The sequence below is a fragment of the Balaenoptera borealis genome (genome assembly GCF_965194805.1).
Source record: "Balaenoptera borealis genome assembly, chromosome: 4".
In the NCBI taxonomy this organism is placed as follows: Eukaryota; Metazoa; Chordata; class Mammalia; order Artiodactyla; family Balaenopteridae; genus Balaenoptera; species Balaenoptera borealis.
Genome location: NC_138861.1, coordinates 122,405,338 through 122,419,879, shown reverse-complemented (window position 1 = coordinate 122,419,879; position 14,542 = coordinate 122,405,338). Strand labels below are relative to the sequence as shown.

The window sequence follows — 14,542 nt, the reverse complement described above, 5'->3', positions numbered from 1 at the left end:
CAGGCCAATTTCCGATTGTTACCAAAATATATAGCCTAGTTGAGTGTACCTTCAGAGAGAAATTTTTAATTTCACATACATAAACATTCAAAGGTATGAATTAATGATTAAGTGTTCTCAACAGAGGGAAAATGAAAACTTAATAGTAAAGTTAATTTAAATTAGTCTTAAAAGTTAAAACTTCATGTTTTTCAGTAATTATAAAGAAGCAGATATATGGCTAAATGCGTCTCTGCTCTCAAAATTACTATTTTATTTGACTTAGAGTACCATAATACTATACTTTAGGTTAATTTATTGCATTTTAAACCACTTGCATTCATGAATTTATGTTACTTCACTTGGAAAACTAAGAAATTAAAATACTGATTTATGGGAATTCTTCCTTATCTTTTCATCTTTTCCCTTAAAGATTCATATGTAAAATGTACTCTCAGGCATAATTAATGAGAGTTCAGGATATTTTTACTTTTTAGAAATTGTTTTCAACTTCTTTTAACTTAGAAAATCAATCCTTTATTTCTTCTTTTGCTCATTACTTAGCAACCACTTTAACGTCCTCAAAGTTTGGCTTCTGTCATGCAATTTAATTCTCTGATTCTGAATATAATGTTCCAGTATAGCATTAAAATACAGTGAAACTATTAATTTTTAAAAAATTTTATTTATTTATTTAATTTTATTTTTGGCTGCGTTGAGTCTTCGTTGCTGTGCATGGGCTTTCTCTGGTTGCAACGAGCTGGGGCTATTCTTCTTTGCAGTGGCTTCTCTTGTTGTGGAGCATGGGCTCCAGCCCCGTGGGCTTCAGTAGTTGCAGCACGCAGGCTCAGTAGTTGCGGCACGTGGGCCCTAGAGCATGTGGGCTTCAGTAGTTGCGGCGTGTGGGCTCAGTAATTGCGGCACGTAGGCTCTAGAGCGCAGGCTCAATAGTTGTGCACAGGCTTAGTTGCTCCATGGCATGTGAGATCTTCCAGGACCAGGGATCGAACCTGTGTCTCCTGCATTGGCAGGTGGATTCTTAACCACTGCGCCACCAGGGAAGTCCTAAAACTATTAATGTTTGATTAAACTTTGTATGTATTAAATTTCATTTAGTTATTGTTGAGATCAATAAAATATTATTCTATCAAGTAAAGGTATGATGTATTTCTAGTTTGAAATGTGTTATGAGCATAATAGAATTATAAAAATTAAATTTAAATTCTTAGGACACATGGATCAATATGATTGTTAAAGTATAGAGTAGGGCTTTAAAGTGGTATTTTAAAGGCAAGGAGACAAAATTGAGTATCAGTTTTGGGTCGGACAGATGGGCCTTGGGCAAAGAATGTGGCATCTTAGCTACAATTTTTTTTTTTTGAAAAATTCACATAATAAAATATACATAACATTCATTTGGTGATAAACTTATCTAATATTTGTAAAGCACTGAGTATAATGCTGCAAACACAGTCTTTCAAAATGGGTGATAGCTTTTGTTATTATGATAATGATGTGTGACAATAGGATTATATTTACTTCTCAGATAACCAATAATTCTGGGTTTTACATTGAAGAGCATATTGTTTGTAAGTGACAGTACAATAAACTTTTAATGTTTTTATCAATTTCTTTAGAATTGTATTAAAATTGATATTTCTCTTTCTTGTCTGCAAAAATATAACTAAATAAGCACTCCTATGTGATTATATTTTAGTTGACAAAAAGAATGACTACTCTTCTGACTTATTTTATATTTTTCTCTTCCTGCTTCTTTACTTTAGATTTTTGCTCATAAGAAGCATGGTTTTTCTCAAGAGAAATAAAGCATTATCTATGACATGCCTGGACTAAATTCCATTGTTTTATTCTGATCAACTATAGGTATTCTCAATTAAATACTAGTGCTTGAAATTAAGTAATTAAAAATACCACAATTGATTAAATTATTAGCCTATGTAGTATACAAAAATAATTTGTTGTTTCATCATTAATTGGTGAAAAATTATTTCCCTACCCTAGTTCAGTGATTAAATTAAATTTAATGAAATACATTCAACTTTAGCTCTTCATTGAGAAAGGATCTTTTAGATACATGAAATTACAAATCATACCATCATTTCCACTGAGCCTTATTTTCTCCTTCTTTTTATCGTCTTGTACTTTTTAAAATGTCTCAGCTTATTGAAATGCCTATATTATTGAATCTGGTCAAATACACTTAGACTTACAGCTTTGGCTCAAGCAGTGCCCATTCATTTGAGAAGGATTCTGGTTGCTGATGAAGGAGTTTCAGTCGGCCAACGCAGAAATCGCCGCAACTTGGATCTACTTGTTCAAAAAAGTGTATTTACACAGTGTTGTCAGACTACATAAAAGATAGTGCTTGTTCATTCTCTGTTTTAGTCTTTACCCTCCTCATTAGCAGCAGAACCCCATTCAGGTTGCAGAGTTGGTGGTTCAGCCAGCTCTGCCGAAGCAGAGAGTGTGCTGTTGTGCTTCTCTCTTCACTCCCCACCTTTCTCCTTGTTTGTGACTATGAAGTCTGCCCGTGTTGTGCCTGCACTGCTGGAAGTGGAGGCCCAGAAATCTGTTTATTTCACAAATAACAGGGTAATGAGATTCTTTCTGCTATTTAAATTTGGGTCCAAATAATTCTAGCTTCATCAGTGACTTTAATATCAGGCAGTGAAATATCATCAACTACATCTTGAAGAGACTGTGTATAGAGAGATTGGTTTTAATAACAGCATTACAGGTGTGGTTGGATTAAATTATCTTTGGTTGTCTTTCCAAACCTGAGATTCTATGATTTTTTTTGACCTTGTGTCAGATTTGTCCTGAAGAGCTGAGGCCTGGGGCAGCTGTTGTCTTCATATTTTTTAAGAGATTTACAACACTTACCCTGAATTGTAATACAGTCATTCCATAATTATCTGCATGAGAAGAATATTTAACATTTCATACCAGATATGATTCGTGTCAAATGCGTCTTTTACTTATGTAACCTTTATATGGAAATATCTTCATGGAAGCCATTATAATATGTTCATAAAACTTCTTTGGAAATTTTAATGATCAAAGTTTGTGGCCAGTGGTGGATTTGTATGCTTAACTGTATAAATATTTATGATTGGTTGTCTAAGTCACTCTGCGTTGCTCTCTTCGGTATGAAGAGCAGTTTTTCTTTTCTTTTGTACCCTGATTCTAGGAGTTGCTTGGCTTAATGAATAAATACGGTAATTTTCAGACATGTGAGATCTGAAAGCAGGTCTGTCTGGGATGTGTCTCATTCCTTGAGATAAGAAGTCAAATGACTTGCATAGGGGTTTAAAGATTAAAAAGTCAGGATTTAGAGCTATATTGGATTCATTTGCTGTGTATAATTCCTTCCAGGTTCTTTTTTAATGTTCTCTGACTTTAATAAGAGTGGGGAAAGGAGAAATGGAAAAAGAAATGAATATTATTTACCAGGGCAAAAAAAGGAGTCTTCTTGCTTAAGTCATCTCTGTTTCGCTTCAATCATAAGCTTGTAAATGTTGTATTTAATAACTTAAACCCTAACAAGGAATTTGAGAAGTTGGAAGATAAAAAAATATAGTTGCTTCTAAAATTAGAAAATGAAGTTTAAAGAGTTCTTTTTCCTTTAGACTTCCTTGTTTAGAATTAACCTTAGGAGTAACTATGGAGCTAATGTTCTCCCATTGGTGGGTCTTCATGCATAGATGTGTTTGAGCAATAAACTGATCTATGAAGAAATATTCCATGTGAAAGAAAATTGTAAAATTTTGTGTCTTATTCAATGAATTTACTCAATCTGACATTTCCCATGCTAACACAGAACAAATCTGAAGAAGATAGTCAGCAATGAAAGAACTATTAAGGGAAAGTGGGAGTTAAGACACCTTTATAACTGAGCTCAGCATATTGTGAATGGCCTGAAGATGGAGCTCTTTGCAAAGTTTTCATGTGGAGTATGACGCCAGCACCTGGATATTGGTGCTTTTAAACAGCCTTTAAAAACTTACCTCTTCTCCAAGACTTTGTTTCATAATCTGCTTGAAATGTAAACTTAGGCACTGTGTTTTTAAATGCCAAAGAATTAAGGAAAAAATTCACAAAAGGTATGTTTTCTTTGGTCATTTTGAAATGGTAGCCTACTTTATATTTTAAAAGAACCTCCTTAGCAGTTGTTCTTATTTTGTGTTCCTCCAACTCTTCCATGACCTCATATTTGGTCATACTGATCGTAGTTCATTCTGTAATCTTCATGGTGGACATTTTCCATTAATTGTGCTTGATATCTCCTTTTCCATGGCTATCGTGTTTACCTTTCCTACTTATTTTCCTTTTAGATATGAGAGACTACCTACACGAAAAAAGAAAACAAACCTATATTTCAATTATATATTAGCAATGTTTTAGAGCTGTTTTGTGATCCAAAGGAAACAGTTACTGTGGCCATCTGCTATCTAGTTTTATTTTTAAAAAGAATGAGAGTCCATGTCCTTTCTCTCTCGCACATATTTATTGAAAGAAATTTACTGTTACTAATTTTTCTTAGTACACAGTTGCTAACTCTTTTTGATGTTTTATATTTACCTATTTTTTCACATTTATATATGTATGCTTTATAAACCTAGAGTCATTTTATTTATTTTTTTAAATAAATTTATTTATTTTATTTATTTATTTTTGGCTGTGTTGGGTCTTCACTGCTGCGCACGGGCTTTCTCTAGTTGTGGCGAGCGGGGGCTACTCTTCGTTGCGGTGCACAGGCTTCTCACTGTGGTGGCTTCTCTTGTTGTGGAGCACGGGCTCTAGGCACGCGGGCTTCAGTAGTTGCAGCACGTGGGCTTCAGTAGTTGTGGCTCGCAGGCTCTAGAGCACAGGCTCAGTAGTTGTGGCGCACGGGCTTGGTTGCTCTGCGGCATGTGGGATCTTCCCAGACCAGGGCTCGAACCCGTGTCCCCTGCATTGGCAGGTGGATTCTTAACCACTGCGCTACCAGAGAAACCCCTAGAGTCATTTTAGAAATGGAGACTTGTACTTATGTAAGACTTCAGAATGGATAGGAATACATTAACTTTTAAAAAATCTTGCTTATTTAGGATTCAGTGTGAACTTTGTTTATGAAAAGAAGTTGTTATGAATGTTTTCTCTGTCTCCTTTGTGTTTCAATCAAGCTGCCCTCTGAGCATTGCTTGAGATAATTAATTTTAATCATATCTGATTAACAAAAGCAGTACTTTTTAATTCTAAAATTTTAGGTTACAAAGTTAGTCACTCTAAATCCCAGGTGAGACACTCTCCAACATGAGTAAAACACATCCTGTCATATCTATTTATTAATTCATTGTTATATAATGGTTTAATTAAGATGTTTAGTCAAGCTTCAGAGATGATACGGTGAGAATTAATCTTGTCAACCTTTCTGGTGATGAGCAAGCTGCTCCCTCCTTTTTTTTTTAAAAAAAATTAAGTTATAAAAGACTACTGCATAACTACTGAAAATATCATCTTTACTCCATTTAATTACAAAACTGAAATCCTAAAGCTTACTGTCCCAAAAGAAAAAAAAATGTACATAAACCTCAAGGGGCATATTTTGGTGTAGTTGATAACCGTCACTTTGTTATATTTGTTTAGATGTTTTTAACTATATATATGTGTGTGTATATATATGTGTAGGTATACATACATTGGGATGACATTTGGTCAGAATATTGGAAAGACTTTTCAAAAAGTTGAATAACAATGTATGTCTGATATCAGTTTAGTGAAAAAAAATGTAAAAAATACCCCGTGAATGGCAGTTATCTAATTTGTTTCTCCTTTTTAAAAATAAGTGGAAAAACTAATGGTTGCAGATTGTACAATGAATATTTTTAAATGTGGAATTTTTCCAGTTTGATAAATAATTTTAAATGGTGATTTAAAAAGATTATAGTGATTATTGGTCTTTGTTACTATAGAAATGTTACCAGATTTAATAGTTTTCTTTGTATTGAGCTGAATCTTTAGGGAAGATCAACTCACCACATTTTCTTGAGAAAGATGTAGATATACCAAACATTGATGACCTTGGTTATACCAAGTGCTTTATTTAATGCACCAATCTGACATTAACATTTTAAGTCCAGATTGAGTCCATTTGCTTTAATTTGAAGGGTGAAGGGCAGGAAATGTGGACCTCTCTGAAGTAATCCCTCTTTGTTCTAGCAGTAAGTCTCCTAGGAAGCCTTCCTGAATTTTCAGTCTCTCCCCATCCTTAGCCATTCTTGGCCAGGCACCCCTCAGTTGTTCCCACATTATCCTGTACTTAACTCTTCCATAAGTGTCAGTTTGAAAGTCTTTTTATTGGTAATTTGGCTTTTGACAACTTAAAATGCGCTGTTATTTTCTTCCATAGTAGTTTATCTTTACATTTCTTTGATATTCTACTGAGAATCTATTTAAAAATCATATCTGTTTTAAAAAGGTAATAGCTGATTGTACTATTAATTTGTCAACATAGTATTGTCATGAATAGTTATTTTTATATGAGATTTGGGGAGATATAATGAGTGGTATTGTCATAGTAGTTTATGAATGAATGGAAATATGTTGTAAAACTGTCCATTTGGTTTCATGCTTTCAGTATTGCGGATTGTTTTCTCAGCACTGTGATGAAATCATCTGAAATCCATTAAAATCCACTTGGAGCCCATGAAATTCAGAGACAGAGAAATCATTTAATCCCCTCATGGCATGATGGAGAAAAAGAGAATCTTCCATGGTGCCAGTGATTAAAATCCCAGCCCAGAAGTTTTCTCAGTCATTTGGTCTCTTCTTCATTTACTCCTGCCTTTGTACATGAGACCCTTGAGATTTAAGTTTAATTATCACCAGTTTTAACATGATCCTAAAATGCCACAGAAAAATGCCCCATCCATTGCTAAATTGATTTTCCCTAACTTAGTCACTTATTTGCATGTTTAAGAGATTATCCAAGGAACCTGCAAAGGTGTTTTTAACCCCCTCTTTCAAAATCTGCTATTCAAGAGCCCTATGAATATCTTAAGTTACTTCCTTTACCACTTTGCCACATCCTCTTCCAGATCTTTTTTGTCTTGGGTTCTGCCGTCAATTATCCTGTTAGAAACTGATGAATAAGAACTATTCATAGATCTCTCAGTAACCCAGTGGATTAAGAGTCTCTTTGGATATTTCCAATGCTGAAAAATTAGTCTGAGTAGAATAATATTTAGTTGAAATTTTTGAATGAAAATTTTATATGCATATAATTTTCATATACATATCCATATATATTCATATATATATATATATATGTATATCCTGATAGCTGTGATGTCTTTGAACACTATAATATTTTCTCTTTTTAAAAAATATTAAAAACAAAGTTATATTTTATTTTGGTATGCTTTAGGATAACATATGAGGAAGCATCATTAGGAAAACATGAGTTACAAAGATACGAAATGAAAAAGATTGACTTAGGCATTGCTATGCAGAAAAAAAGATTTGCAGCAAATAGCGGGCTATAATTAGAAATTAAGTGAGCACTCATTACTAAAATGAACTATACACATTTTTACATGAAAACAGGGTTGGGTTTTTAGAGTAATCCAAATCAGAGTTAATTCATAGTGGGCTGTGGTTGGTCTAGAAGAAAACAACACAACTAATTAAACAAAACAGAAAAACAATGAAATCATATAACTATTTGGGTTCTTTATTTTGAATGTCAAGGTGTGAAGAGAGGCAGCTTGGTAAGAGGGGCGTGGTGATGTTCATGGTAACTTGACAATTTTGAGCATTTTAGATCTTGATGGTATTTATTAAAAAAAATCTATATTCTATAACTTAGGATGTTTTCTCCTTGCGGCAACGTGTCATTAGCTCACCAACACTTTGCAACAAGAATTAGAGCCTTCCCGCAACTTACAAGTAAGTGAAAACCTAAAATAAAATGCAAAATTGATTTTCCTAGGGTAAACAAATAAGTGTGGGAAGGAAGAAGTGAAGTGGAGGTTAAAGTACATATATATTTTCCTTAAAGAATATATATGTATATATAATATATGTTCTTAAGGACTATATATTAAGGAATATAATATATTGGCAATTTAGCTGTCAACAACTTAAAATGCATATTTTCTTCCTCAGTAGTATATTTTTACATTTATTTGATATTCCATTTAGAATCTGATCAAATCATACAGTATGTAGCCTTTTCATATTGTCTTCTTTCACTTAGTAAATTGCATTTAAGGTTCCTCCATGTCTTTTAATGGCTTGATAGCTTATTTGTTTTCAGTGCTGAATAACATTCTATTGTCTGGATGTACCAGAGTATTTTTTATCCATTCACCTACTAAAGGTTGTCTTGGTTGCTTCCAAGTTTTGGCAATTATGAATAAAGCTGCTATAAATACCCATGTACAGGGTATTTTTTGTGTGTCTACAGACGTAAGTTTTCAGCTCCTTTGGGTAAATACCAAAGAATGTGATTAATGGATCATATGGTAAGAGTATGTTTAGTTTTACAAGAAACTGCCAAACTGTTTTCCAAAGTGGCTATACCATTTTATATTTCCACCAGCAATAAATTAGAGTTTCTGTTCCTCCACAACCTCACCAGCATTTGGTGTTGTCAGTTTCAGATCTTGACCATTCTAATAAATTTGTAGTGGTATCTTGTTGTTTTAATTTGCATTTCCCTGGGAATTCCCTGGCGTTTCAGTGGTCACAACTCTGTGCTTCCACTGCAAGGGGCACGGGTTCAATCCCTGGTTGGGGAACTAAGATCCTGCAAGCCGTGCACAGCGGCCAGAAAAAATATTTTCATTTCCCTGATGACATAATATGTGGAGCATCTTTTTTATACGCTTATCACAAATTCTTAACTCCTCAAATGAAATAGAAATAAACAGACAAGTACTTCAGAGAGAGTTAGTTTATACCAATTGATTATTCATTCACTAACTTCTTACAGAAGTTAACAACTGACTATATGTAATAAGCATTCTAAAAACACAGACGTCTTTTTGAAGTGAGTCACAGAAATTTTTTTTCAATTGGTATATATCTCTGAAATTATAATGGAAGTAATGAAAAATTCCATTAGATATCCAAGTGCTATTTTGTATATGCTGCAAGCTATTTATATAAAGCATCTATACAAAGCATTAGAATTTTGCATTCTATTTTATATTTTACGTATATAGATATGTAATAAAATAATATTAATTTAGAAGTTCTATGGACTTCAGTCTGTCTTTTTAGAAGAGCTCGTTTTTTTAAAATTTGTTTATTTTTGGCTGCGTTGGGTCTTTGTTGCTGTGTGCGGGCTTTCTCTAGTTGCTGCGAGGGGAGGCTACTCTTCGTTGCGGTGCGCGGGCTTCTCATTACGGTGGCTTCACTTGCAGCAGAGCACGGGCTCTAGGCAGGCGGGCTTCACTAGCTGTAGTGTGCGGGCTCAGTAGTTGTGGCTTGAGGGATGTAGAGAGCAAGCTCAGTAGTTGTGGTGCACGGGCTTAGTTGCTCCGCAGCATGTGGGATCTTCCCAGACAAGGGCTCGAACCCGTGTCCCCTGCATTAGCAGGCAGATTCTTAACCACTGTGCCACCAGGGAAGTCCTAGAAGAACTCTTTATCAACCCAAGTAGAGAGCACAGCACCTCAAAGGAAGATAATCCATTGTATTCTTCCTCAGCTCTAACTATTAAAACAATTATTATTATTATTATTTTGGCCATGCTGCACGGCTTGCAGAATCCCTGACCAGGGATTGAACCCCAGGCACTCAGCAGTGAAAGCACTAAGTCCTAAGCACTGGAGTGCCAGGGAATTCCCATAAAACAATAATTTTTATATTGAGTTACAGTTTGTTTCACAGTATCTTATATGCTCTTGGTTACATGAAATCATCTAATTCCTCTTCCATAAGGTTGGAATATATTTAAATAGTGATCATGCCCCACCTTGTCTTTCCCTGTGATTCCTTTGATGAGGCATTAATGATTAATTTCAGTACCATCTTTTCACCTTCTCCTAATTGACTCCACTTTGTCAAAATTACTTATAACACATGATCTGATGAGTACAGAACAAGGCAGGATTACTAGTCCCTGATCTAGTCTTTATTTGTACCAATAAAACAAAAGATTGCATTAGACTTTGAAACTACCTCACCCTTCTGGGTCATAGTAAATCTGTTAAAACAAGTTTGTAACATTGTTTTTTAATTGGTTGCTCTAATCCTGGACTTTAAATACTGAAGCGTGGCACCTAAATAATGGGCCTTATATTCATTAATCAATAAATGTTTATTGAGCACCTATTAAATGTCAGATTCTATGTAATGTTCTGAGGATACAGTGCTGAGTAAACTGTCTCTTCTCTCATAAAGCCTAGATTCTCAGAGGATGAGCATGGAATTATGCTACTTTGTTCAAAGATTAGAAGTGAAGTGGGGAACCCTCCATGTATTTTTATTTTATAAAGATTTTTTAAAAAAATTCAATCTGAAGAGTTAGATAAATATTTGTTATTTTTATCCCTGTTCATTTATTTGTCGTGGTAATGAGAGTTTGAAGACTATAGAAAGAATAAACTAGGGGAATGGCAAGATAAAAAATCCTTTGTGGAAGAAAAGTAATATTTGATTTAAAGAATCTGGAAACATTTTTTTCCCCTGCATTAGGATGTCCTCCAAAAAGAAAAAAAAAAAAGGAATGGAACATATTTGATTCTATTATATATGTTTACAAAGTCACTGAAGGGGTTTACTGGGCATTTATTTGTCCATAGATTCTACAAAGAAAAAAATATATCTAAATAAATCTGAATAACATTAATTGTCCAGTTATGATATCAAACTGATGAGCATCATAAGTCATTGGAATTTATTATAAGGTCCCAACTTCTGCATAAAGTTTTAGAATTCCTTCGAATCTGAGTACAATTGGTAATACTTGATTTGTTTTGGAGATTAATACATTGAAATAAAATGCAATTATAATTTTGCAAAAAATACTGGCCCAGTTGGCCTTTGCAAATATTTTTTAAAGATAATGCATAGCCATTAATTCTTCTCTGTATGATTGAAATATAGAAGAAAGCATAGTTAGGGTGACCCTATATCCTAGAATTGCTGGAATGTCCTGGTTTATACCTGTTGTAGATCAGTTAATGCTTGTTAATTATTTCAGCACGCTTTTCACTCAAGTTCCAGTTTGGATAGAGATATATCCTTGCTTTATTAATAGATTCAAGGGCTTAATTTTACCTAGACAACTAAATTAAAAAAAAGAAAAACACAATCTTTTTTTCCCCCACAAAAATTTAAACCGAATTTAAAACATTTTGAAAAAGTGACCAAACCCACAAAATCTACATATAACTTTTCAGAGTTGGATCCTGACTCAAGTAGTTAATTGATTCCTAGGACAATATGAAGATTTCACCTTTGATTCTTTAAGCCCTAATATTCTGTTTCAATTTGCTATGCTTTATAAAGCTTTGAAGGACCATCTTAGAATTTCTAAATGTGGATTTAGGAATGGTACTACTATTAATAGCAATCAACATTTTAATCAATGTGGAGAACAAGCCAGACACTGTTCTAAGAACTTTGTATGCATTATTTCATTAATTCTTCAAAGCAGCACAGTGAGGGAGTAATACTATTTTCCCTATTTTACAGTTGAGGAGAATGAAGCTTTGAGTGATTTGTGTCCTTTCTTATCTTCTACTTCGCTGAAGAATTAAATAAATAGATACATTCTAAATCAGCAAGGTAAAATAGGTACATCTCAGCTTTTTACCAATGAATATAATATTAGCATTTTCTTCCTAACTCTCATTAAACGTTTAGTAACTGCTAAGATATTATATTGTTATATTGGAAAGATTGCTCGCAGAAGATGTACTCTATTATTCCTTGAGATATTCCAAATTTTACTCTCGGATCAAGCCATACCATTGGGCATTTTGATAATATTACTTTGGAGCATTAAAAATGTGCTTTTTCTGAGCTAGGTTCTGGGTTATTCCCTGAGTTTGCTTTTAAGGGGATTATGAGAAGGTGCTACATTTTGTTGTTGAACAATGTTGTTGTTCATTTGTTTGTTTGTTTGTTTGTTTTTAAGACTACTCTTTGCTCTTTCTCATAATGTCCCCTAGAGGAGAAGCCATGTTTCTTCTGAATTATTGGTATGGCTTTTATTTTGTGGGCATTGTGAATTTTGTTTCTGATTTTGTTGCTTTCTGTCTTTGGTTCCCAGAAAATCAGAACCAAGTTTATGATTCCCTTTTTGTATTAGACAAAATTTTCAATGTACATTTCTTGGGCTAACTTTAACTCTGGTTTCCTTTTCTTCCTCTATATTTACTAGCAAGAATGTGGATCTAGAGTCAGATCACCTGGGTTCAAATCCCAGTCTCAACTGCTCCTCAGTTTTGGAGATTGGAGCAAGTTCATTAGCTTCTCTTAGCCCCATTTCTCACCTGTGAGAAATGAAGATAACAATAGGTTGACCTACTGAGGTTGTTATGAGAAATAAATGAGATAATGCATGTGGAATGCTATCTGACACATAATATAGTGTGTGTGTGTATGTCTGTGTGTGTATATTGTTATGCCATTATATTGCTCAAATATTTGTGGATCTATTCAAATCCTTTTTATATTGAAGTTTAAAATAAATAAATACTAAAGTGTCTCTCTATATGTAGCATGAAACATAAACTTATAAATACTCTTATCAAATTGAAGTAATTCCCAAAGTACATGTGAGACTGAATCTATAGTCACAAAATACAATATAGTTTATTATATGTTTATTTTGTTAATTTTCATAAAATATATACAGAATTTAGGCAAAAAACAGAGAACCTGTGTAGGTGAATAGCTTTGAATGATATGTAATCAATACTCTGCAAACTTAAGAGAAACTAAATTAAATAAATTTATTAAATTTATTAAATAAATGTAAACTTCTGATTCTGCTAGGATAGAAAAGGAATCTATTAAATGGGCAATATGAATCTTATAAAAAGGAAAACATATATAAAATAAATATGAAATTTTGCAGATACTTGGCCTTTTCAAGGAAATGAAAGTATTTTCTGTTTCATTGTGTGGGAGGAAGCATTTGAGTTTCAACCACAAAAGCAAGCATGTCCAGGCAACAGAGCATATGCAGGGGTGGTTGGCCAGGCCCTATTTCTGCAACATGTTTGTGAAGGATGGGTTAATTAGGTTAAAACTCTGGCTTATGAAAAAAAAAACATTGAGGGTAATTAGCTCTTGTGGGGACATTTCATTTAACATTTCCTTTTATTTCTTCAAAGTTTGACCAAGCTATACAATAAGAAAACATTTTCAGTTGAAGCCTGGAACTAGTGTCAAATTACAGGGGATAACATTTGTTTTCATTTTCATTTTCTCTGAACCTTATTATTAAGACCATTTGCATTATGCTTACAGAGTGTTAATGTTTATTTTGGCCTGTATGATTTTCATTTGGCTCTCCGTAAATACCAGAATTTTAGTGGTCAGCCTCACTATTCTGGATACCATCCAGGTCCTGCTTTGGACTATAGGACATGTCAATAGGAAGGTTTGATGGAAGACATTTTAAGTGAAAGATCCTACAAAGTGAGGTCTTCAATTTACTGAAATATAGAAAGAGAAGACCAAGTTGTGTAATAAGTGCTTGAAGGTCAGTTATTGCAGGGTACAGGAGCAGGAGGGAGTGAATGATTAGCAGGATTAGAGGGGTAGGATGCATCTAGCATTATATCAGAAGGTAGAGTGGAGGGAGAAGGGAACTGGAAAAAAAAAGGTATTTATTGCTTCATATAAATGAGAGACAAACTGGGGACTAGTCTTGAAATAGGACCAAAGCATCTTCCTAGCAATCCGAGGTAAAAAGAAAGTAATCACCCTCTGTTTAAGGGTTAATAGCTAGGCTCAGTTAATTCATTCACTAGTTGCATTCCCTAAGATGAAATGAATTAACATCATCAACATGGCTCTTGTGTATAATCCTGATACTCCTGATTTTATTCCTGTAGAATCAAATCCAAAATTAAGACGCTAAGAATTCAATGGATTTACATGGACTTCTAGGTAGTGGTAAGGAAGGAAAAAGAAGATGACCCAAGAATACATGTGATTTCAATGCTTGGATTTTTTTTTTTTTTTTGGCCATGCAGATTGTGGGATCTTAGTTCCCTAACTAGCGATTGGACCCCAGCCCACGGTATTGAAAGTGGTCCTAACCACTGGACCACCAGGGAATCACCTCAATGCTTGAATTTAAAAGTGGTATTATGATGCCATTTTTCTTCTTCCCTTGAAATACTTTTCCCAGTTATAATAATAAAGGCAAACATTTACTGAGACCCTATTATGCACCAAATACTTTAATATCTCATTTAATTTAATCCACAGAAAAATGCTGTGATTTACTTTCTCAAATTAACAGATGAGAAAAGTGAGGGTCAGAGATATTTATAGCCTTCCCTGGTGGTCTAGTGGTTAGGATTCGGCG

The 14,542-nt window shown here is 33.9% G+C and overlaps 1 protein-coding gene and 1 long non-coding RNA gene across 2 annotated transcripts in view; one reads left to right on the top strand and one right to left on the bottom strand.

The window, feature by feature from the left end:
• Nucleotides 1–14,542, top strand: part of LOC309627594 (uncharacterized protein) — a 694,978-nt gene that overhangs the window by 294,347 nt on the left and 386,089 nt on the right. The window lies entirely within an intron of this gene.
• The window catches only part of LOC309627619, a 44,511-nt gene that overhangs the window by 17,551 nt on the left and 12,418 nt on the right, over nt 1–14,542 (bottom strand). The window contains exon 2 of the long non-coding RNA XR_014243861.1: nt 1–14,509. This exon is cut by the window's left edge and continues 17,551 nt beyond it. This is a non-coding gene — a long non-coding RNA (uncharacterized lncRNA). The remainder of the gene's footprint in view (nt 14,510–14,542) is intronic.